The sequence below is a fragment of the Epinephelus lanceolatus genome, chromosome 5, assembly GCF_041903045.1.
Source record: "Epinephelus lanceolatus isolate andai-2023 chromosome 5, ASM4190304v1, whole genome shotgun sequence".
NCBI lineage: Eukaryota > Metazoa > Chordata > Actinopteri > Perciformes > Serranidae > Epinephelus > Epinephelus lanceolatus.
This window is the reverse complement of record NC_135738.1, coordinates 5957991-5984122: the sequence shown is the minus strand read 5'-3', so window position 1 is coordinate 5984122 and position 26132 is coordinate 5957991. Positions and strand designations below refer to the sequence as shown.

General features: G+C 41.2%; 1 long non-coding RNA gene across 1 annotated transcript in view; it reads left to right on the top strand.

Moving 5' to 3' along the window:
- The window catches only part of LOC117262813 (uncharacterized), a 50950-nt gene that overhangs the window by 8938 nt on the left and 15880 nt on the right, over positions 1–26132 (top strand). Inside the window, exon 3 of the long non-coding RNA XR_004502130.2 lies at positions 886–971. This is a non-coding gene — a long non-coding RNA (uncharacterized LOC117262813). The remainder of the gene's footprint in view (positions 1–885; positions 972–26132) is intronic.

Here is a 26132-nt window from a genome sequence, read left to right as displayed (position 1 = left end):
TTATCATTGGATCTGAATTGTCAGAGTGTGTCCCCTGAAAAAAACTCAGATTTGCAGATTCTTGTACGTACAGGTTTTTTACAAATCGGTGCACAGATTTGCAGATGTGTGCACATTTATCTTGGTAAACTTGCACATCTGAATACACATTCCAGATTCCTGTACACATTCACAAAGCTGAGGTCACACATGGATCAAGACACAGTATCACAGCTCTGCGGACACATTTGTGAATAATATTAATCCAGTAATGAGCTCATGAGGAGGGCAGAGACTGTAGTATATTCTATGTGATAACAGCCATTACCCAGAAAACTCAGAGTAAATCAGTTGTCAAAGGGTTAAAAAAGCGGTGCAGATTTTTCCCTTGTTTTTCCAACATGGTCAGAACAGACGCAGTCGTCATCTCCTCGCCCTGTAACTTTAAAGTGACATCTGTCAGTTGAGTCTGAGGACGGACACGTCAGGACTGACATCCTTTTTTCTTCTGTCAGAGTGATATTTCTCCTAAAACACGACACAAGTGGCTCTAAAACCACTTAAAGACGATGGGGGGGCATCAGGTGGGACTGAGCGCGGCACTCTCTCACCTTTTCATCAGTGAAGATGGAAGATGGCAGAGCGCTGGGGTTACGAGGGGGCACTTAGTCAGAGGAGCCAAAGCATAAAAAGGAAAGATGAATGCACTTCATCGCCAGCACCTGGAGACAGGACAGTGTGACAGTGATGACACACAGGGTGAGGGTGGTATTTGTCAGCCATGCAGTGTGTCATTCTGCCTTTAAGATACACAGGCAGACCTGGAGCATCATCATAAATGCTTTCAGGAGAATTCATTATTTATCCATGTTGGACAGTCCTCTTTTCTCTTGCTCTTCTTCGCAGGTCATGGTTGGCTACAGATGGGGATCTCGGGGCTGGTGTGGATCCAGTGTCTTACTCAGGGACACTTCAGAGGTTCTGCCTTCAAGGTAACAACTCTGTCAGTTCAGATAATCAGGGGGAAAATCTCACTGACCTCATTTTATCTAAATGACTGACTCAGGTTTTTGCAAGTGTGATGATCAGGTGACACTTCCAGCAGCATCTGACATGAGCCCCGTTTCCACCAAGCAGTTGAGTTCAGTTCAGGAGTTCAGTTCAAGTTGTGGATGGTACCAACAGAACCGTTCCTTAGCGTCCCCATGTTTGGCCCCCCCTCTGTTGGGGTACCTAGCACACAGATCTGGTACTAAAAGGTGGAGCTAGTAACCCTGCAGTCTGATTGGTCAGTAGAGGACGGTCACTCTGGTTTTATGTAACCTCTGTTCATACATCAGTAAACTAGAACTATAAAATGAAAGAGAAAAAATTAACTTCATTCACTGGGCCGACTGCCGGCAACTTTTAAGGTGGAACTGACTGGGGTCATTTAAGAAAATCACTTAAATGAGTTTTAGATAAGAGCAAAAAAAGTAAATAATGTATTTACATTTGTGTTAGAATCAGTTTGACTTATTTCATATTTGTTGAAAGACAACATGCTTTTACCTCTGGCCCTGAACACTGACGGTGCACCACAGGTGGCTCACAGCAGAGGCCCTTTCACACTTTATTACAAATATTCTGACATCCATCAGATTTTCTGGTTCATCTTTTTATTGATTCATGTTACTGCTTTGAGTGGAAACATTTTTAATATAAGAGGATGATGAGGGGATTTGGAGTCCTGACAGTATCAGTGTTATGCTCTTCCCACTGAGCTTTGCAAAACTGCAAAAATACTGTACTGGATAAATCATATATTTTATATAAGAGACAAGATGAAGGGCTTCAGTAAAGTATTGATATCTCAGGGAAACTGTGCTTGCTGAAGAAAAAAATTAAATCAATAATCTGATGCAGACAGAGAGGGAAACTTGCTGCAATCACAGTTTTACTGGCTTCTTTTGCACATATTTTGTTTTCTCTCCAAACCAACTCTGAGCCAAAGTTTTGATTTATGACAAAGATGTATGATTAAACTGGTCTCGCAACTTTCGAACCTGCTTCAGGTTAAATCAGGTAAAAACTCAACCTGTTGTTACTTAGAAAAGTTTGTATTCTTTAAGAGGTTTGCATCAGGAACTGTATGGCTCAGAAATATAAGGGGCTTCAGGACTGTTGTGTCGACTTGCTGAGATGAGAATTGGGTCTATATGTGGTGTGACACTTTATCATTCTGAGGAGAGAAAACCACTTCTTCCATACACCCCTCGTCTTGTTAAAGGTGTTAAAGTCTCACCTGGCGTGAAGCCACCAGTCTCAGTCTGACATGGAGCTGTGCACCATCAGGCTGCAATAGGTTCACATGTGTTTGTAGTCTTGAACATCCTGTCCTGAATCACTTTAATGTTAGTGTCATGTAACATTATAACATCAATTAATAAGATAAGATAAAACTTCTTTCATCCTGAGGGAAATTGTTGTGCAGCAATTGCAAAACAAAGTTAGAGTAGTGCAGATACAAGCGTGCAACGTACAATATATAAGTACATTGAGATTAAAAACTCTTCTGCATGTGAGACAGCCAAGACAGAGTCACATAGCAGCATAAAAACCAACAGGACAACAGTGACAACTGCTCTGTCAGAATGCAACAGATATTAGAGTGCATTAAGGCAGCATTATGGAGTCTAGAGTTTTTTTGTTATTTGAAGCAGTTGCAGTGAGCTGTGACCACTTCCTTTATCCTAAATTTAAAATAACCTCTGTCAGGAGAGACTTGTTCTGACTGAAAAGATTATCTATCTACATGTGTACGCAAGTATGAGAAGTCTTTGAAAATGAAGTCTTTGTATGAAAAAGTCTTTTGTCCATCAGACCCCATCGTGATGTCATATACTCCAGGAGGGTGGTGAAGACGTAGTAGATTATAAACCCCCCCCCCTGTGGAGTCTAGAAACTGGTGGTGATGATGAGATGAGATGAAGCGGGAGCTGAGGATCTGGAAGTGAAGAGGAGTGGGCTTTTGATGAGCTCGTCCTGGGCTCTGGATCAGGTGACTGGAGGTGAATGAGGTGGAGGAGGACACGGTGATCATCCAGAACAACAGCTGACAGGAGCAGAGAGGAGAACAGATTGAAAGTTTGGCAGCAGCAACATGAATGGCTGAAGGAGACGGTGGCAAAGTTTGGTTGGCTAACAGGGAGAGGGAACAACCATAATCAGCTGACTGGAGGAAGTGGTGGGATAGAGAAAGAATGAATGGATATAGAATAAAGAAATTCCTCCTGATTGAGCTTATGCTGAGCTTCATTTAAAGAGATCAGGGTGTGGAGTTTGAGCTCGTTCTGCATCTGACACACCAGACCTGTAAGAAGTGAAATTAGCTCCATAACCACCAACTGCAACAAATAAGCCCCATCTCCACCAAACCCTTTCAGTCCAGTACCTTTGGAACCAACAGTGACCCTTCAGACATGGTACCTAGACCCTCGGTCTGTTCAGACAGTCCTCTTAAATGTGGGCGGGGTTGTTGTCACTCACTGCTCCGTCCAGCACTCGCTGTATTTCCTCATCAGCGGTGACACAGATGAAAGTCTGCACCTGGTTTATCGTCCACAGAACGAGGCTGCACGCCCACATTTTCAGAACAAAATAGAACAGGCTGCAGTGAGAGTCTATCTCCATGGGATATTTAAAAATAGCAGCTTTGTGCAGTGTCTGTCATCCAAGAGAGACAATAAAAACTATTGGAATGGTCAAAGTTTTCATACTGAAATTTAAGGTGTGTTGATGGAGTCACATTCATTTTAAAGCCGCATCAGATGCTTGTTAACAGCAGGTGTAAACGAGGCCTCAGAGAATTTTCCTCTCACCAAATTGCTCTCTGGGTAGCGTGCTGTGTTCATCTCTAAAATTTAACCAAATCTGGCTGCCAGGTTTGACTCTGGGCCAGATTTGGGCCCAGTGTTGGCCCCTGAAAGTGGTAATGTATCAGGGCCAATTCTGGTGCGTCATTCATTGTGTGTCTGCCAAGGATCCAACAACCAGGCGCTGTGCCTTCAGGCTGCTGCTGGTCAGAGCCTCTGAGCTCCCTGCTGAGAGAGAAGCAGATGAATTTCTCCATTAGTTCACTGATAGAGTCACAGAATGTTAGATTTCCTAGATTTCCACTTTGCAGGCAGCAGTAAAGAGTCCAAATGCCAAATGATTCTACGATATTAACCATCGAGGAACACGACAGACAGGGGATTACTTACGGTGTGACATATTTGACTGAATCACTTTGGCATCTTTGTATATCACTTCTGTTCTGTTGAAGAATTTAGTTTTAATGCTTGTAGCCGTGATGTACAGCAAAATAGGTTAGGATGAATCATCGATGTACATTTCTTGGATGAGCGGCTCCATCGTAATGCATCTTCAGCCCAGATGAACAAAGGGGGAGGAAAACATTAACTGAGCTCAGAGGAGGAATAAAAATAACTTGAAGCATGATGAAGACAAATAGTCAATGAATACTCAGATGAAAAGGTAGAAGGCAAAATACACGTTACGTTCAGTGGCGGCTGCTGGTCTTTCAAACAGGGGAAGCTCACTTTAAGTTTACATCATAAAAGTTGTCATATTGTAGCGAGGCAGTAACTTATAAAAGGAGCATTTAATTGAAGCTGTTTTTCAACCACACTCATGCCATAGAACCACAGCAACACACACCTCAGAGATTTTCAGGTGGGTGAAAAGACCTGTTACTTTTCCCCACCCTTTGCACCAAATCAATCTGAGGCGTTGATCTGCCCTGCTGTTTTCTCCTCATAAGGAAGACTATCAAATGGCTTCGCCAAAAGTCGACAATATTCAAATTGTCTGCCATTATGTGCAGCTTGCTAGCTCGCTCGCTAGCTGGGGCTGCTGCGCGAGGCTAGTGTGACCACCTGTGAGTGCTTTGGGACGGTGGAGGGGCTCACAGCAGCACCCGCTGATCGTTAGGGACAGTAACTGCAGAGCGACAGAAGTCAGAGTCTCCAAACATGAGTACAGTCTCCAATAACACCAGAAAAAGATGCTAGATTTGTCACTAGTTGTTTTTAACAAAGAAAAAGTCACAAAGAGGATTGGAGAAGTCTCCAGATCAACTCGGAACAACGGAATGAAATTTGAAAAATGCTCCAGTGGTGCTTTATATTTCAAGATCGCTGATTCGCTCATTTCGCTGTCAATCAAAAAGGGATTCAGCCTCAGACAGATCATCCAATCATCATGCAGAAGCCCAGCGTCCAGGCCAGCCAAGGCCAGCCCACTGCCCCATAAACCCCCAGAGACGCTGAGCGTCCGATGGGCGGGACAAAACCGAGCATTTATCCAATGACTGTCTAGTTTGGCTGCAGTGGAACAGCCCACTCTATGCTTCCCCATGGAAGTCTTTGGACGCTGAGCTTCCACTGTTTAATGCACTGTGACGCTACGGGAATGAATGAGAAGAAAGTCGCGTCAGTGACCTGTGATAAGTAGCTGATTCTGAACAAAAGTTGAACGCGTTCTAGCGCATATTTAGTCAATGAAATGTAAACATAACAGTACATATTTGACCACTTATTTTTTGACATTTTAGGGGAAGCTGAGCTTCCCTTGCAGTCTTAGAGCAATCGCCACTGGTTATGGTGTTTGCTTTGCCTGATGCTGAATGGTGGAAATACTGGAGACATGCTGTGTAACACAGATACTGGCTCCTTTAAGTTTATCACATTCTACTTTACCAGATATCACACAGCTAACTTTACCTAACCGTTGTCAGCAAATTTGACAACAGGATCAAACTGTTTTTGTGTTGGTGTGAGTTTGTTGTGAACATTTAACAGCTGCTGCTGTGTGAGCTCGTGATAACTGGGTAGATGTTGAATGATGGTAAAGGACTGCGGCTCTGGAGACGGTCCTTCAGCACTGCGTCCAACCTGTGTAAAGACCTGTGCCGCGGTCAGAGGTATAAATGCTCAGAAGTCTAGTGTGTTTCATTTTTGTAACTTTTAGGCTTCAGAAAACATACAAGACACATTTTTAGTAAAAGTCATAGGAAGAGAAGCTTATTTTGTTTGTTTTATCTAAACAGAGTTATTTGCATTATAAAAACCGTCATGGCCGCTCTAGGACAAGTAAACTTACACTGATCACGTCCATAAAATAAAACGAGAAATTGGAGAAGATTGAAAAAATTGTTAAAATTAAATTAGGGAACTAATCACAGATGTATTGTGTCTGTGTGTTTTTACATCTATTGTTGCTTTTAATTTGCAGCTATACTTTTAATGAAGCTGACATGTCATGACAGTCAAGCACCTCCCAGGGATTCCGGGATTCCGGCAGCCAATCAGCTTTGAGCTGCAAGCGACAGGACCCACTGAAATACAGCTCCAGCTGGGATTTCTCATCTCAAACAACGAGCGAAATTTCACTCTCTCGCTCTGTCGCTGTCGCTCAGAGCCCGAGCGATTCTTCTCTTGGGCAATATACGCTCAGTCGCCCGTTTGCATTGACTTTGTATGTAAACTCGTCTCTAGCGAAAAAAAAAAAACAGGTCCAGTGTGAACACACCTTAAGCCAGCAACAGAAAGTTTGCTGATCCGCTGAGTAATCAGATAAGCTCGGGCATGAAAGGTGTTCCTGAGTGTCTTTTTTTATGATTGTAAATTCAATATCTTAGGATTTTTTTGGACTGTTGGTTGGGCAAAACAAGCAATGTCAGGGTCTAACTCTGAAGTCAGAGAATACCAGCGCTTAGTCAGTGAATTCTGGTGTCAAACACCAAAGAAAAAAGCTGTCTTCATGTCGGCATGATACACAGCCGTTCAGCAAAAGTATTTATTGGCGCCCAGTGGCCTTAAGGGGAAATACAGAGGAACATCAACAAAAGTCAAGGAGGTAGAAGTCTGAGTAGGGTGGGCGGTTGGGGTGGTGGATGGGTCCGACAACCACCCACTTTCACGCGGGATGCCGGTGTTCACTTCCTGTAAGACTGTGAAGTCAAATCCTGTTCTTTTTTCCTAAACCCAACCACGTGTGTGTTGTTAAATGAAAAAATATCATTTGGCAGTGCTGTACCGACGTAGTGCTTTTATTTTGAAAGAGACTGTATGCAAACTGTACATTTCCTTTGAAAACAGAAGTGTATTTTGAAAACAGACAATGCATGTAACAGGCTGAAGTTGACACTACGTCCCATAACGTCAAAAACCAACACACCCAGGGTACCTTGGACATCATATGTGGACGTGAAAAGTCCATTGTCACTGTCACAGATCAACACACTCACTCCGACCTCGTCACATATCAGCATTTGATCATGGACTTTCCACGTCGACATGTGACGTGCAAGGCATTATGTTTTCGGGCTGTCTGTCTGTCCATCCCATCCTTGTGAATGCGATATCTCAAGAAGAACAGATTAGATTTTGGTGGACAAGGTCACTGTGACCTTGTCTGCCTCATCATTGTGAAAGCAAATCTCAATAACACCTTCAGGGAATTTCTTCCGTCCCTCTTTTCTCTGTTAAAGGTGCAGAGTATGGCCGTGGACGTGATCTAAAAGACATTTTTAAATTCCATCTCGACTTTAAGCTCTGGGAAACTTTTGCTGTTTATCTACTCGTTATAGACTTTAATAAGTGGTGTGACAGAGGGAGACAAAGCTTCTAAGTGAGGTCAGCGGATGAATGGTTGGGGTCAGAGCCTTGTGCTGGCACAACATTTATATGAACTCTTTTGTAACAGCCCTGTGGTTTCTCATTTATTTATTTATTTTACTTATAAAGACAACATACATGAATCAACATTTCTGTAAATGTGCCAGTGTTAGCCAGCTGGCTAACTGTTGCAGTTCTTTGGCAGGATGTTTTGAAACCAATACAATGATCAAACTGACAGAACAAAGATGGAAGGACACCAGAAAGACTTTGAAAGATTTGCAGTTTGTGTGGAGGCAGTGACAAATGATGTATTTTGTCGCTTAGTCAAGAGGACTTTTTGTCCCATTGTGGGGGGCGGAGCGGAGCAGCTCTCAGTACTTGTGTGGAGAACAACCCAACACTTATCTGTGAAACACTCCCAGCGGGTATTGTGGTCCACAGCAGAGTGGTGTCAGGGTATCAGCTCATACTCCCATATAGATGCTAACACGTCTGTGAACTCCTGCAATAGGAAGTAAAGGCTTTCTCCTCAGGGCTGTATCTGGTGTCACACAACAATAGTCTGCATTCCTCATTACGTGTACCTGGGATGCTTATTTGCAACATGTTCAGCAGCCTCCATCTGCTCCTGATCGTGTTTCAGGACAAAATGTTGGCGCACAGTAAATCAGGTTTTGTCTGATGGGCATCTTTTTATAACGAGCAGCTCAACACACTGAAGATCGTTTCTGTTGTGTCGCACGTAAACTTACTCCCAAACCTGCCTGCTTCTTAAACTGACACAGGAAACACAGTCTGATCAGAGCAGACTGACACCAGGAACAGTGACAGTCGAGCAGTTTGATGATTCATGAACACAAATGAAATTTTAAAGCAGCCTCTGGAGGCTTATAATATAACAGGAGTAATTTTTTATTAAGCTAATGAAGGCTGCAGTCCGTCTGGTAAGAAGGAAGTTTCATGATATTCTGTTTCAAACTGGAGCAGGAAGATGGATCAGTTTTCCCAGTCGGAGCTGAGCCTCGCAGCCTCGCTGAATTACTTTCTCTGTGTGACACGTGACGATACACACTGTTTCCACAGTTATTTTTACCATGGTGCTACAGATGACAGGCGTTTACTGGTATTTCACTTGTAGAATATGACTTATTCAATCACTGGAGTAAAGGTTTATTTTTAGGAGAGATGTTTAGTGTCCACTCTCACTGGAAGAGAAACGACAGCTCTTTTTATAAACGTTAGAGCTGCAGGAATCAGTGCGAGCACAGCAGACCTCCTCATTACTGGTCCCAGGCTGCCAGAAACACACAAATCATTTCTGCTTGTGGCAGTGATGATTTGGTGTTGGATATGTGGAGTGTTACTAGGTGTGATCCTTGTTAGATTGTCCTCTGCACAGAAGTCTTGAGAGAAACAATGTCATGTCAGTATAGCTGGCGCCAGCAGCTGCAAAGGAGGATGAGGGCCATGTTAAAGAAAAAAATAAAGTCATTAATCTACAAGAGAGAAGTCAAAATGTTCCAAGATTAAACTCATAATTTTAGGAGCGATTAAGACAGTCAGGTAATACAGTATAAAGAGCAACAAAATGTGCACCAACAGTGTTGGGGTGACAGTAAAATATATTTTAACAGTACTTAAGTAATAAAACAAGTTATCAACAGGCGATGTTATTACATTTACAGTGTTACGTGACACGTTACCACCCTGATCTGCATCCTTCTATGATGTGCTCTGTAATATGACACAACAACCTTCAGGGGGGTATTTTTTTTTTCTGGTGGCTCTCTGGTGGAAGTGGAGCCGAGTGGATGAATGAAAGGAAATGACAACAATATACAGTAACGCCTTATGTAACATTTTAAATTTAATAATATTGCCTGAAATCCTTTTGGTGACACTTTCTATTAATTTGGTAAAATGTAATAACACTAAAACGTATTACTGTCAGAACACAGAACACTGTTCTTACACAGTTTGTCACTTTTATACCATGTTACCAACTTTCTGGTTTTAATCTGTGACTTCTTTCTCCTAAAATTCTGAGTTTATTGTTGTAGATTTACGACTTTATATATTTATAATCTTAAAAGTATACTTATTCAGTTTAAAAGTACACTTCATGGTATACTTGAAGTGTAAGAGTAGTAAACTGTCAGTAAACTACGAGTTTTTATACTGCAAGTTTTCTTTCTCTTTAATTTAAGCTCATAGGCAGTTGGCTATTCATAAACTATACCTGCATACATATGCTCATTTAACATACTGAATTTTATAAATGTGCTAAATGTGACTTACACTGGGCAAACAGCTGCAGTCAGTATATTTGCATCACTTTGCCTTTACCTGTAAAAAAAAAGCCCAATAATAACAAATGTGATTTATAGTTGGTTAATAAGAAAGGAATTAAGTGAATACCTATAAGCGCTAAATAGGACCAGTTAATTTTGTCATTTATATTTTTGTCCAGTGAATCCCACGCTCTGTAATCCACAATACAATTATTCCAAACCAATCAGTTTTTCCCATCAAAGACACACGAGACTCTGGCCACTGTTTAAAAGTTTGTTTGTTTCTTCCTGAGCTGCTTTGCCACCAGTGATTCATCTCAGATGAAAATGTTGTGGTGGATTATCATTTTAAAGGCTGCAATATTATTTCTTGACACATGTCCACATGCACCGATTCCATGCCAGACCTGCTGGGCCTCAGCTGCAGCGCTGGTCTCCAGAGGATCCTCCTCGTCATGGAGCCACAGCAGCAGAAAGCAGCCCATTAAGATTCAGCATGAGATTCACAGACGACCGGTCAGCTCCTCAAATAATGTCCACACATTACTGATCATTAGTAGAGCGGTAGTATAAAGCGTTTGGGGGAAAAAAGCACATGGATGGCGTCAGTTCAGATTCAGTCAAGTCAGATTCATTCATGTCTGTGATTATGGCGAAGATGACAATCATCGCTCAGCTGATCGCTCGCCAGAAGAAAATGTTGGCAAACCACAGACACGTTATATCTGTACGTTTCATACGCATCATATAAATATGTGTGTAGTATGTGAGCTGACTTTGTCATCAGGAGGTGAAGGAGATGATGGATGGCGTGTGACAGAGGCAAGAAGCCTCCTAAGCTGCAGACCCTATTTGAGACCAACAAACAACAAAAACAGTTGTGTTTTAGTGGCACGTCGCTGTTTCTCCAGCGGCATTTTATCCACAGGACATGAGTGTTTTTTAGCAACCTGTTGCAGTTTTCCGCTGGGGGGAGTGCAGCAAAAAAAAGTTTCTTTACCGAGACATCGCTGTTCTTCCTGCAAGTGTAGTCCCACAAAAGCCAATGTTTCTAAACCCAGACATTGCTGTGTTTCCTGTCTGTATAGTGCCACAAAAAGTGGTTGCTTTTTACTAAGACATTGCTGTGTTTCCACCTGGGATTATGCCACCAAAAGCGGGTACTTTAGGCCAAACAGGATCTTTTCAAAACCTGTGTGTCGAACCTAACCACGTTAACCACAGTGTTTTTAAAATGTAAAGAAACATAAAGTTTCAACATTACATAGTAATGTGCAAATGTAAAGTAGTAGTAGTAGAAATGTACAAGGCCAACATTTATTCTGACCACTGGGCTGCCCTCAGGGTTAATTTCCCTGGACTGAACAGTTTTTTTTAAATTCAGAAAATAAGGAGAATACTTCTTTATACTATTTATTTTGGATTAAAAGACTTTTGGGATTAAGGTGTTGACATGGATCTTAAATTGAGACAAACAGTGGTGTCATGTAAAACACGAGAACAACATGAACTGCCCACTGACCAGCATATAATGCAACTGTATATGCAATCAGATATGGGGGGGTGCATGCAGGCTTCTGTACGTGGATGTGTCTCTGTCTGAGAAGTGACACGAACTGTAAAGTATCAAACTCCAAAAGAAACTTTAATCCAAGTCATTTTGTTGTAGTGGAGCGAAGACCTGTGGGCAAGATGAGGCAATTATGGAGCATTTGTGGTATTTATGTGGTAAAATGGTTCTGTAGCCACGAGGCAAACTAAATTGACTCAAACTGGTTCTTGGATTTACATCCTATTATAACACAATCAAAGATAAACACACAATATTATGTGTAAGTGGCACTTTCTAATGTTGCAGAGCAGATAACAGAAGAGCAGCCAAGAAAATGTCAGAGCAGAAGATGAAAGGCAGATAGACGAGATAACACTGAGCACTGATCTGAAACATTCAGCTCACCCATTTGGAAAATTCAGTGTGATGTTACACTACTTAATAACTTCTACTAATTTTCTCCCCTAATTATATTATTTGATGGGTTGAACTGTTTTGATTTCCACAAAAGCCTGATCATAGTTGGATCTTGGAGTGTTCTGAAATACACCACCAAGATGACAAAATGGCTTGTGATAAACCTGTGATGTAACCTCAAGAAAAATGGAGGCAGCCAAATGTTCATGGTCCGAAACAAGTTGGTTTTCCTAATAACCTTCTAAAACCGGAAACTGACAGCTGCCTGGGTGGAAGGTTATTCAATCCATCCATAGATTAGACCAGTGTTCATTTTGACAGCTATTTTAGATTTAGTCTGAATCTTCAGATGAAAATGTTTATTAGTTTCAGTCACATTACAGTTATTTTTTATCCTTCATGGTTTTAGTCGACAAAAATTCAAAACATTTTAGTTGATGTAAGTTGAAAACGTTTTAGTCAATGTTTTAAAATGTTTTAGTCAACAAGTTGAAGATACAAGCACGGCCATTCTCAGCTTTCATTGCCCTCCACTCTGGTCCACCACAAACATTTTCATCACGTGTCATCAACGAAAATAAACATAAATTTTTTCCTTTGTCAAGATCTATTTTTAGCTTGTCATCATCTTATTTTTGTCATGGAAAAAAGGTCGTTGTTGAAAAATTTTTGTCAACAAAATTAACACTAAATCCGACTTTGCTTTATGCTTTCCGAACTAATCAGCATGTCTTTGTGTTTCTGTGGGAGTATCATTGTGATGTTCGTCTGTGACATGCTAACACGTAGCAGGACAGTAGCGACGAGTAAAGACGGATCATAAACTGACTCTGTAATGTCAAAATCCTCCATATGCTGCCAGTCATGGACCTGAGAGAGCTGGATGCAGTGCAACCACTCAGCCTTGCTACCAGTTTGCTCCAATGGCCATTTGCAGTACTGCAACCAAAAATCCCCTGTTGTCCAAAAAAGGACGTTTTTCATAGGACAATATTATAAAACATCTTTTACTTCAAATAACTTTGTATTACAAAGTTTAAATTCATGACAAAAATTGTTATGCACAGAAACATTGCACATTGCGGTTATTGCCAAATTTAGCGATACAAAACAAAATGAAAAGACTCATTTGCTCCCTTCGTTTATGACTGTTAACAGTCGCAGTTTTAAACACATGGTTGAAGTAGTGAAATGGTCGCAGTTATTCTGTTACTATTGTATGATATCCCACAAAACTGCAGACACAACAGTCTGTTTGGTGTCCTATGAATATCGCACAACGAACAATGATACGCTCGTAACATAAAGTTATCTGATTAATGTAAAGTTACGGAGGTCAAGTTTAGCAAGACAAGTTACTTTGGTTAGGTTTTGGAAAAGAAACGTGATAAGTACATACCTTAAAATGACTCCAAGTTCCATGGGAAAGTCCTGGTGGAAAGTCTGGGTTTCTGTGACTGGTCCCATGATTGCAGCCTTCCAGAATACTTGGGTTGTGCAAGTATTCCTGGTTCATGATTACGTGGGATATGTCAAAATTTAGATGCATTACTTTTCATAGGAACAGACAAAGAGTTTATGAGAACTGCCTGTTTTGATTCCTAAACTTCAGGAGATAAACCTTAAAATGAAGTCTTTTTAATCTGTGTTCTAAGTTCACTTCGAAAACGTGTAGGGCCACTGAACAGGTGTCAGTATTTGAAGACTTGGGAGTGAGAATGTTTTGTTTAATACAGGGATGATCATGCCAGACCAATGTAAGTTGTATCTGCAAACCCCCATGTGTTTGGAATTCAGCACGGGTGTGTTTTATTTCTTTGAATTCCAGTTTTTCTTTTGTAAGAGAAAGAATGTGATATTTAAGTTTAAATAGCAGATATCAAAATGAAATCAGATTTAAGTGTAGTATAAAATGTAAAATGTGGCTCATTCTCACATCATGAATCCAGAAATGTGACGTCCCCGGTAAGAAATGAACTCCTACTCTTGGTGCTGTTGATGCCACTCTGCACCAGAGAAAGTCCTCCCAGAGAAAAAGACATCAGCAGCCATTGAACTTGAAGCCACAGGATAGATACGGGCAGCAGTCAATAGGCTATTATGTGACTCTGAGATAAGGTTAATGCCCCGGAGAGCTCGGGAGGCAGGCCCTCACCGCGCGCCTCACAAAAGGTCAAACATATTCACCGTCTCCTCTCTGAATTTTTATTCACACACCGGGCACCCCCACAGGTTTGATGGGACTTGGCACGGCGGCCACGGCTTGGCTTACGTAAGCTTTTGAAATAGATTTAGCTGTAAGAACTGTAAGAAGGCCCAGGGGGGGATGTGTGGGTATAAACACTTGAACATTCTCCCACCACATTCAGTGCTTCTTTTCAGTTTGTAAGGAATGAGCTTAGTCGCCACAGGAAGGGATGAATGAGCTCCTCAAAACCCACTAAATGCTCTCACGCTAAAGAGAAGAAAAAAACACACATAGAGTCGGTCTGCAAGGACAAACTGTCCTTCATGTCATCTGAAAAACTAGAAATATTCTCTTCATGCAATCAGCCAAAATGTTCCACTACAGAGGAAGTCCTTCTGCAGCAAATAAAAGGTGTCTGGAAGTCCCTCTTTAAATTTTTGTCACTCAGAGCACAGTTAAGATAACCACATCCAGGTAATATTTAGCCAGGAAAATGGTCTGAGGTAAATACTTTGAGCCCTGTGGAATCTGAGGTATGCAGGAACCGGTACTAGACGTGTTAACAGAAACCTCAAGTGAGAGGTGAGAGATTAGATGTCCTTCTATGGAGTTCACTGTTGCCATACGTCAACACTGGGAGAACAGTAATTGACTTTTAAATGGCATGCTCAGAATGTGCAACTCAAACAGTGCGACTGAGAGCAGCACAGATACAGCTCAGTGTTGTGATATTAACTCAGATAGTGTTTCTGTCTGATAGTGTTTATCTCAAAGTCAAATGCAGAAACACCCAAACAATATGATAGGATCTTAAATTAAACTGAATGAAAGAAAGTGAGTGAGCAGAGGTCCAGAGACCTGCTGCACAAAACACCTGAAGTTTTCTCTTGAAGCAGTGGTTTTCAAACTTTTTGTGCCCAAAGGACACCTGTGTTTATGCCTGTGCACAACAGCTTCTTTAACGTGTGTAATCACTCTTATCATGACATAAGATAATAAAAATAAGATAAATAAGGCAGGTAGTGATTCCGTCTACTGACAGTTTTTCTCTTTTCTTTCGGTGGTAGGTCGTCTCTCTGGTGCGTTGTTGTCATTTGATCTGAAAAATAAAGCGATCCTTCGTCCCACTCACGGCTTTCCCCTTATGATTGTTATGATCTGTCACACTGGCGGCCAGTCAGGGCTTTAGATGCGTCACACACTTCTAATTCCCATGCCTGAATGGTGACAAATAAGTTCCTTGAGAAGGTTTTTTTAAATCAAGTTAAATCAGATTAAGGTGGTGCAGTGGTTAGCATTGTCGCCTCACAGCAAGAGCATTGTGGTTTGAACCTTGGGTGGAAGAGCTCTTCTGCGTGGAGTTTGCATGTTCTCCTTTTTTTCCATTAAAGATTGTTAAACTTAAGTTCCTTTACTTATTTGAATCAATTCAGGTTTTTCACTATCCGTCTTATAACCTGATATTTTAGAGAAGTCCTCTCTGATCTCTGTTACCTTTGGAAGAGACGTTTTAAGTATTAGTTATATATAACATCACATCATCAGCAAATAAACTCGGTTTATATACTTCTTTATCGATGTTCAGGCCGCTCACTTCTTCTGTTTGTCTGATTTTCTGGGCCAAAGGTTCGATTGCTAACACAAATAAGGACGGAGATAACGGGCATCCTTGTCTAGTGCCTCTTTATAATCTAAATGTCTCAGATAAAGCTCCGTTAACATATCCCTGGTGACTTATAGATTGTTTTCAGTGTGGAAACTATTTCCCTAGGAAATTCAAACATTTATAATAATTTAAAAAAAAATAGGCCCATTTCAGTTGGCCAAAAGCTTTTCCTGCATCGACTGCCACAAGTGTCAAATCTAACTTTTGTTCCTGGGCGTATTGTGACGGTGATGTACAGGTTCTAATGTTGGTTTTAAGACTTCTGTTTGGTGTAAAGCCAGCTTGATTGTAGTGAATCATATTCGGGAGTATCTTGGCTTTATGATTATTTAAGACTTTGATAATTATTTCATTAGTTAAACTAAAAGGTCGATATTCAGATGGAGGATTACCCTCCCGTCCTGGTTTTGGGATGATATTAATAGTTGCTTGGTTCATCGTTTGCGGGAGAACATGGTGCTTCTCCTCAGCTGAACGCCTGACTGTAGGTGTTTCAGACTGGAGGTTTGAGGTTGTGTTTGTCACAGTGGAAAGAGTTTCAGTATGACTACGTGGAACAACACTATTCTGGGAATCTGTCCTCCTGACAAAATCAAGTTCATGGGAATATTTCCATGTTTTCATCTTCCAAACTCGCATGCTGCTTTGTGACATGTGTGCAGTGTGACAATAACAAAAATGAACCCGCTGATGTGACTGTTATATTTTCAGCTCATTCTCATTCTGAAGGCATCAAATACCACCACTTTTTTTTGTGATTTCGGCATCGGACACCTGAGGCTCTGGGGCGCCGATAAGGGGGGAAAAAGGAGAAGGATTCTAGGGGCCCATGATTAAGAGGGGCCCAGAGAGGCCCCTAATAAAATTATAATACTGACAAAAAATAATATAACACTAAGTTATTAACTAACTTATAATCACAAATATATTTTATTTACAATGTACTGTAACAATAACTTTATTTGTTTTGGAAACATTAACGCCCCCCCCCGCCCCCCACTCTATTTACGTAAAATGGTTCAGTCCGACTGGATCAGCTGCAGTGCGCCATAATTTGTCACAGACAGCGGGTAAGGAGGCGGAGACGGCAATATGCCTCAAAAATCAGGTAGCCAAAAACGAAAGAAAGAAAGCTAAGAGAGGAGAAAGAAGCAAAGGGTCGACAGTATGTCACTCAGTATTTCAAAAAGCAAGGTGGGTTTGTTAGTGGTTCATGTGGTGGAAAGTTATGGAATATTAACTTTGTCCCTGGTCCATAAGCAGCTTATAGACCAGGGACAAAGGTAATATTCAGAAGAAGGTGATCATTTTAGTTAGGGATGAGCAAGCAAACAACTTTTTTTTTTTTTTTTTTGCTGAGCGAAAACTAACTAATACCTTTCAAATTATGGTGAAAAGGTAGTTTCTTGCAACCCTAGAATTAAGATAAAAATATACACAAATGAAAAAACACTTCTGGTTGCTGATAAGTAGTGTTTAACTTTTGATTTAACACTAAAAATTAAAACCCTCGGCGCGCACTGCAGCGCAAGCAGACAAATGCACGACTCAGAGCAGCATGTCACTGACACCAGACTCAGAGCGCAGCGGACTGGTGGAAAATGTCACCATCAGCATATTATTTTACATCAATAAAATCTATTTTATCATTATTTTGAGTCACATTGTTGAAAGAATTTAGTTGTCTGTGTTCAAGCAGGATAATAGGTCTCCATTCATTGCACATCAGGCTTTCTATTTCCTTTTCGGAGATGGTGTTGCGTTCATGTTCCCCCCAAAAAACGGGAGAAAAAAAAAGGCCAAATATATATATTTTTTTTTCACAATCGAATCCCATGCCATCGAACGAAGCTTCGAATGTTTTGGGTCAGCCCTATAACGTACACTCTACGGAGCCAGGTCCGGGATCCTCTTCAAGTTTGTCAGGGAGGAATGTGGAAGTGGAGGAAGAGATTGTTCTTTTTCACAAATGTGGGAATGATTGTCAAAAATACCATCAAAATGCATAGTTTTATGTAAAATAGCATCAGAAATTTTCGGCGGCCTCCCAGCCAGCTGTGTATAGGGCCCAGTAAAAAATCTTTTCATGGGGCCCAAAATCCCTGGCGGCGCCCCTGCTGACGCTTAAGGCTACCTTTCATGGTGGTATGATACACCACAGGATAGCGTCAGTTTGAAATATTGCCGCTAAGGATGTAATATAAGGAGCTGGAAAGTCCCTATAGGGTGGGTGGGATGGGTGGACGGGTCCAACAAATCCTGGACTTTCATCCAAGAGCCTGTGTTTGCTTCTAATGTAGAGCGAGATGATGTTTTTTCTAAACCTAACCATGTGCTTGTGTTGACATTCCTGTGTTGGTAGCAGCATCCTGGAACATCTACAGCAGAGGCAGGAGGATACCTGGTGCATAATATGTAGATGTGAAGGTCCTCTGACAAAATGGTGATATGTGACGACTTGGGATGAGAACGCGTTGGAATTTCAAGTCAGTAAGGGTTCAGGCTGTTCTCACAAATTTTACATATGTTTTCCTATAAAAAGCAGTTTACCCAAATTTGTACATATCCCACGTATTTTGAAAGGCTGTGATCACATGACCAATATATTAATGGCAGTAAAGGAAGATTAAATCTTGAGTCATTTTGAGGTATGTTGTCACCGTGTTTCTTTTCCTAACCCTAAACACGGTAACTTTTATGACCTAAACCTAACCTCCGTATATTTACATGAGTACCTTGCTTGTGCAGCCATCTTGCTGATGATTTCTCTAACACTTGTGTTGAGTGCATCTGAAAAACCTCAGTTTGGAGGCCGTGTTGCCTCAAACCTTCACCCTGATCCTCTGACCCAACAAGAATCAGGACACTTTACCCCGAGACATGAACAAGCAATACGGAGGGGTCAGGGTGAAGAGGTGGAGACGAGGGGTGTTTTGGGAATGGGCCAAATTCATGACAGAAATGCTTTAACAGAAAAAACAATCTACTTCTTTAAATTCTGAATAATCTACAGTAAATTGGGAATCAATCCAAAGAATAGATTTATAGATTTAGAGGTGAAGAGACAGCTGGGATGTTTCATGCCAAACAGGGAAAATTAAAACACGATGTGCATCAACATGTCAGAGAGCAGAGTGCTAACTCTTCATGAATCTAAACCTTTATATAAATGCATTAAAAACCTCAGGAGCTCAACCTGTTGCTTTAACACCGCAGGCCGTCTTTGGGAAATTAAAATCTGCTTCTTTGCTTCACATTCAGGTCAAAAACTCCGAGATGGAAAAAACCCATTATAAGAGATCTCCCAGGCTACTTGAGGGAACAGTGTGTGATACACTCAAAGCATCCGACAATCACGGCTGTGTTGCCTTTCTTGATCTGAGTGGCTTTGCAGTGATCCTTGAAAAGCTCCATTCTTGTCTGAGGCCGACCCCTCAGGTAACGAGCTGCTGCTTGTGGTCTTGTGTGTGTAAAGAGAGGACGGGTATTATTTAACTGAACAAAGATGACAGCCGTGCACAGTACTGCTGGGAGACTCTGAGTTCAGGCTTTTAAAATCAGAGCAGCCAAAAACACTCGGTCACATTTCTGTGGGGACACAAAATATAGTAGAAAATATGATCAATAAAATTATATCTATATAAATGGAGTACTCTTTGTAAAACATTACAATAAATTGAAACACATTGCTCAATGTTACACTAGTTTTTACATTCAGAAGTACTATATATGCATCATGATTTACAGCATATGAACTGCAGAGATTATTTTCCTGCAAAGTAAGCAAATATATTGAAATTCATTATTAAATATATATGAATAAAGCATGGTTTTAATACACGAAAAGTAAATTTTCCATGACCAACAAGTCAAACAGATCCTTAAAAAGTCTCTTAAAAGGTCCTTAAATTCAGTGCCACAACAAATAAGGTCTTAAAAGTCAATAAATAATCTTACATTTGAATTTGTGAGGTCTTAACAACTACTAACATTTTATCTAATTTAATCTAATTTAATGAGTGGATCTTCAAGACTTAAAAATATAGATTAATTTGGAGCGGATCATGTGAAGGTCATAAATTCTAATCCTCACTTCCTGTGGGCTACAGCAACACTAAACCCCTGAGCTTGCCTGAGAAGGACTAAATGCACAAAGCTGCTATTTTTAAATATCCCATGGAGAGAGACTCTCACTGCAGCCTGTTCTGTTTTGTTCTCAAAAAGTGGGCATGCAGCCTCGTTCTGTGGACAATAAACCAGGTGCAGACTTCCATCTGTGTCACCGCTGATGAGGAAATACAGCGAGTGCTGGACGGAGCAGTGAGTGACAACAACCCCGCCCACATTTAAGAGGACTGTCTGAACAGACCGAGGGTCTAGGTACCATGTCTGAAGGGTGGTCACTGTTGGTTCCAAAGGTGCTGGACTGAAAGGGTTTGGTGGAGATGGGGCTTACTTGTTGCAGTTGGTCGGGATGGAGCTAATTTCACTTCTTACAGGTCTGGTGTGTCAGATTCAGGGGGATTAAGTGGTGTCTGGTGGTGATGATTGCAGATTGCAACCAGCTTGGAACACTTACGTTTACTTAAACTGACTAACGCAGTTTAATGTAACAATTTAGTGTTTCTCTGATGCCGTTTGGCATGTCGAAGATGGACTGTTTAGCTAGCACACGCTAATGTGTGCTCATGTTTTTCCTCTGATAACTTAAGATCCAGATGTTTAGGAGGTTTTTAGCAGGAGCTGAATTATCCACAGAGGTCTCTTCCTCTCTAAAACAAACAAACCAGGTGATTTAAACCAGTAAAAATACTGAATAAAACAGTTTCACATAATAAATAAAAGTGTTTTTCTGATGCTACTTGTTGCAGAGAGGCTTCTAACTTAAGGGCTGTACACATGCCATGTCTTTAATCGCCTGGGAAATGCATGGTCGAGTGCTAGTGCAATACTCTAGTGCCTTTTCTGTGCCAGCTTTCAAGAGCGTGGCACCAGGTTGCATCTGAGGTTGCTAAGCGACCATAACTGGCACCGTATAGACTATTTACCTTCAACCCTGAGTGCAGAGCTGATCTTCTTCCAGGCGCTATTTGTGTGTAGGCCTGTTGTCTGTGGGACAGATGTAAAGCTCTGACAGCTCTGCACTAACATGATTAACTTCTCTTCCATATTTATCACAGACTGATATTTACTGAAGAAGGGAAAGATATCTGTTGGCTGTGATTGGTTGGTCTTTGTCCCATGGCATGGGGTGCACGCTGCTGCGTTCCAAAAGTTCGGTTGCAGCCATCACGCCCTGAAAAACAGGTGCTAAGTAACCCCTGTGTGCCGCGACTCCGTCACTCCAGCATTTCAGCACACCTGTCGCACGTCTACATTAAAAACAATGAATTTTAGGGTGCAAAAAATGCAGCAGGTTTACGGCTCCTAAGGTGTCCGACGCAAAAATGTGAAAAACATAAGAATGTGAATGTCTCTATCTGGAGTCACTGTTTAGTTTGTCTGTTCTAGGCTACTGTAGAAACATGGCAGTGCAACATGATGGTAGACAAAGACCTGCTCCTTTTGTAGATATAAACGGAAACATTATTATTATTTTCAGGTGATTATACACTAAAGAAAACACACTGATTATATTTTTGCCAATATATCCCCCTGAATCCGACACACTGGACCTTTAAGAGGCTGTTTTTTAATAGTTAATCTCTTAGTGTTCGTAGTGTAATCTACAGCAAAGCATCACATTTTATAAGCTGATGATCTTTCTACCTCTAAATAGTAATTTTCAGGTTGTGCTTTACTTGAGTCATACTTTCCACCATTCCATTACCATACAAATGATAATCATGCCTGTGACAATGTGTCATAAAACTCTGATGTGTGTTTTCAGACATCGATGAGTCTAGATATTTTGTGGCCATAATCATGGAGTTTAGGATGGAGAGGGAGCTTTAACATTGCAGAGATGATTCTGTCACCAGTGGACGTCACTATTGGTGATGATTCATAGAAGCACTTTGTTCAGATAAAGATCACAGAGGGAGGATGATTCACAGTTTCAGCCACTGAAGAGTACAGCACAGAAGAGAAGTCATGCAGGCCTCGGTCTGGATCACACAGATTTAAAATCCCTGTAACAGTATTTTGTTGCAATATTGTTCCAACTCCTCGAAGTTCAGAGAATGTTTATTATTTCCATTATTATACATCAGAAGCTGCAAAGAATGGTGTGGTAATGGCAAACCAAAGATACCAAGTTCTATACATCAAACACAAAGACTCTTTGTGACATCATATGTCCATGTGGAAAGCCCATGACCTAACTTTCGATATGTGATGGAGTCGGAGCTAGAATGTGTTCTCATCATCAGACTGTGCTCATCAAATCCTTTAACAATGCCTTAAATTAGTATATGTGAAATGTGAAAGGGGCCGTTCATAGAGACAAACCCACAGGAAATGATCACCTGACCCAGCAGTTATTTTACAGCCCTTAAGGCCTGCAGGCCAGCGGCTGCTCTCAGAGACACTCAGTGCGGCCCCCTGAATGTGACATGAAATGCCCACATTATATTTTAATGATCTGCGACCTCTTTCGATACGTTAACCTTCAAATCTTTAACCTTTTAAAGCTTATATATAAAGGTTCTATAAAAGACCTTCAGATCATTAATATATCAGCAAACAAATACAGGTGCCCTGAGCAGAGAATGAAGTGACGCTCCCTCTGCGTAAGCCTGTTTACTCCTGGTGTCAGCATGCATTTTGGGTGATCCAATCATTGGTGGACAGCGCTAAATGTAAGTGCAAACGGCCACCAAGACACATTGTGATCTGATCAAACACTTGCAGAAGTGGTCTGGGACGCATTCAACCATATGTCTAATGCGTCCTGATGTGTTCCTGACAAGGACAGCGTCGTCAGTGCAGGAAGTGAAGGTTGTTTTGTGACAGTGCACTAAAGGCTCTGTGACTTACCCAATTTACTTCAAGTTGGACCAAGTGTTGACCATCCCTTGTTTTGCTCTGTGGAAGGAGATGCTGCTGTTATGATGTTTGGCAAGTATTGCCAATATATGTGTGGTCGGTAAAAAAGATTGATACAAATAAAAGAAAATGAGCTTTCAGTGTGACTGGCGGGATCATCTGCAGATTTAAAGTCCAGAGTTTATCATCACACGACACATCAGAACGACTGAAAGGTTCTCAGTGTGACACTTCTGATAACCATGATTGTTCGGTCTGGTCTGTCTGTTCCACGCTGACCTTTCTATGGAAATATGCATTTCTATTGATGATAAGATGATGCTTAGTTTCCACGGTTTCACTATCAAACAGCTCAATTATTCTGTTTGTTTGTGGTTCATAATGGTGTCGTCATGGGCTCCGTCTGACAGCTGCTGGTGATCAGTTTCACTGAGAGCTCACTGACGCTTCTTATCTCAGCTTTAATGAATACTGGCTGGTCTGGAGGAACCTTTGCTTTAGATGTCACCAACAGATGATAAATATAGTAAATTCTCACCATATTTAATATCACCTCCTCCACAGTCACATATACATTTTAACATCATTTGAGCCCTGAGAGACTGACAGCGGCGTCCCTCTCACTGAAGTATCTGAATATGTTTATGTCTCAAACAGCAGATTTATAAGGCTACCTCTAAAGCTCCAAAAAAGTTAGACCAACAAAGTTGTGTTCCTCTGTTCCATAGAGTTCAAATATTGTCAAAAAACAGTTGAAAACACATCAGTTAACCACACTGATGCTCTACAGTAGATGACATGTTCCTTCTATATCATGAACACACACTGTGGTTTATTTTGCACCAATCCCACACCTGAAACCACTCACAGCCCAGTCACCAAAAAGAATATGTTGGTATTATACATTTCTGCAAATCATGCATACGTAACATTTGTACATTCTGATTACATGTATTTCAGCTGACTTTAAAATTTGCCAAGCTGCAGATGACTGTTCAAGACCAACAAACTACAAAACCAGTTGTTTTTTAACGAGACATTGGAAATATTTTTAGCAGCACAGTGGGTGTATTTTTAGCAAACAATGCGGCACCAACACAGGGTACTTCATACTTACACTCTAAAAAATGTTTCATGCCGTTGGTGGATAAGGCTCAATACAGCAAAGTTTATCTGCATAAAAAAATTATGTTTCAAAAACAATTTCTGACATTTTTGAGTAGGATGGAATTAAAATAAATAGGTTAGAGTATTGTACATAAAATACTTAGACCACTCAATATCAACACAACTAAATTATATTGTACTCATACTTGTCGCCCTCCGCTTATCCGGGCCACTTCTGTCAGCTATTCCGAGGGAACCCCGAGGCGTTCCCAGGCCAGCCGGGTGATGTAATCCCTTCAGCGTGTCCTGGGGCGGCCCCGAGGTCTCCTCCCGGTTGGACATGCCCGAAACACCTCCCAAGGGAGGCATCCAGGAGGCATCCTTACCAGATGCCCAAACCACCTCAACTGGCTCCTCTTGATGTGGAGGAGCAGCGGCTGTACTCCGAATCCCTCCCGGATGCTCTTCACCCTATCCCCCACCCTATCAATATAATATAAATTATATTGGTTCAACTTAAATGAAGCTTTTTGAGGTCATAGCAAATCATTTTGGTTAAAGTAAAATGATTCAATTCAAGTCAATGGAACGTTATTTATCCTAACACAAGTGGGTCAGGGTCACATTACATCAATGACCTTAAAGCAGCTGTGCAGAACTTTACGTTTTCGTTGATTATAGCGCCCCCTTTGGTCGAAGCGGTATGACACCCATGGCCTGGTGTTGTAAAATCTCGACTGCAACCAGCAATTACTGCATGCATTTGTTTTGGAGAGTGAGAGGAAAATCATAAATGTTCTGGTGTTGCTCTGAATTTCTTATAAACGGAGGACAACTGCCTGCTGTATATTTGTGTTCATGGTCACAGTCACAGATAATTTTGTTGTAACGTTACTAGACAAAAGCGGTTCACATCAGCTAACGTTACATTTAGCTTATATTGAAGTGAAACAACGTCTAACAAGTTGCAGTATATTCTCTAAATAAAAACAAAAATGACATACCTGTCGATTAGGAAAAGGGCCAACTCGGGATCAGTTTTAAAATCTTTCAAATCTCTCAGCTCTCTCAACTTGGTGAATGCCCGACCGAGGTTTACACGCGTTTGGGCTCGAGCCCTATCACTGTCCCGTTTATCCTTCTTCTGTTCTTCTGTTCTTTTTCTTTTAGATGGTGCTCCTTCTTTATCCGCCATGACATCGAAAGTACAACCAAGTCCTTATAGATACATCTGATAAAACTGTTATGTGTTCAGCAATGCCCGTTGCGTACTGCTTACTCGAAGAACACTCTCTGTAAACACAGCTCCTTCTTCTTCTGTGGTTTAATGGCTTCGGGCCGCTGCGGGCGTGCAGACTTACTTCCGCCTCCGGGTATCGTATTCTGGTTTGCTGACTTCCGCTGTGTCCGACCCGACCGAGGCTACGCTAAATAGCCATATAGAGAAAGACTTTTTTGTCGCTGTTAGGTTCAAATAAATATGTGGATCTTCAAGGGGGGGGTGATACGAACTAGGGACAGTTTTATAAATGGTAAAAAGGTCCGCACAGCTGCTTTAATCAAGTGGTTTTTTGCCTAAACATAACCACACGTTACTGCAGCATTGTTGACATATAAAGTAAGGTAAAGTTGATAAGGTAATGGTAAAGGTAAAGGTAATGTTTAAATTCTGTGGTTTGCAGAAATGTACAGCACCAGCATTTATACTGACAACGAGGCTGTTAATAAACAAGATCACCAAATGTGTTTTCATCCGCTGCTGAAAATAGTCCCAAAGAGATTTATTTTGGGGCCGAGCGCCACATGCAGGCAATGGGAGTCATAATACAAGTTTAGGCAGTAAAAGTTAGTGTGGTTAGGTCTCGGAAAAGAAACAGAGAACCTTAAAAGTTCAAACAGATCTGAAACATGTGACCCCGGGCGGAAAGTCCCGGGGGAAAGTCCAGTTTTTGTGACCCATCCACCTTCCCATCCTTCCTCCTTACAAGCGCCCAGGACTGCTTCCTTGTTTACTGCTGTCAGCACATTGGTCACGTGAAGTTTCTTTGTAATTATTTCATTTAATTAGCTTTGTGTCTATATTGTTTAAAATGACTCTCCCTTGTCGAGTTTCTGCTCAGATAGATAATGGTGCATGAAGAACAGATTCAGTGGTAACCTCCCCACTGGAGCAGACAGGCTGAAATGTATGCCAGCGTGAAAAGTAAAATATAAATGTGGTCATTGTTGCACAGCTGCTTCAGCGGCGCTTTCACTCTGTGACAGATTTATGGAGCTGCTT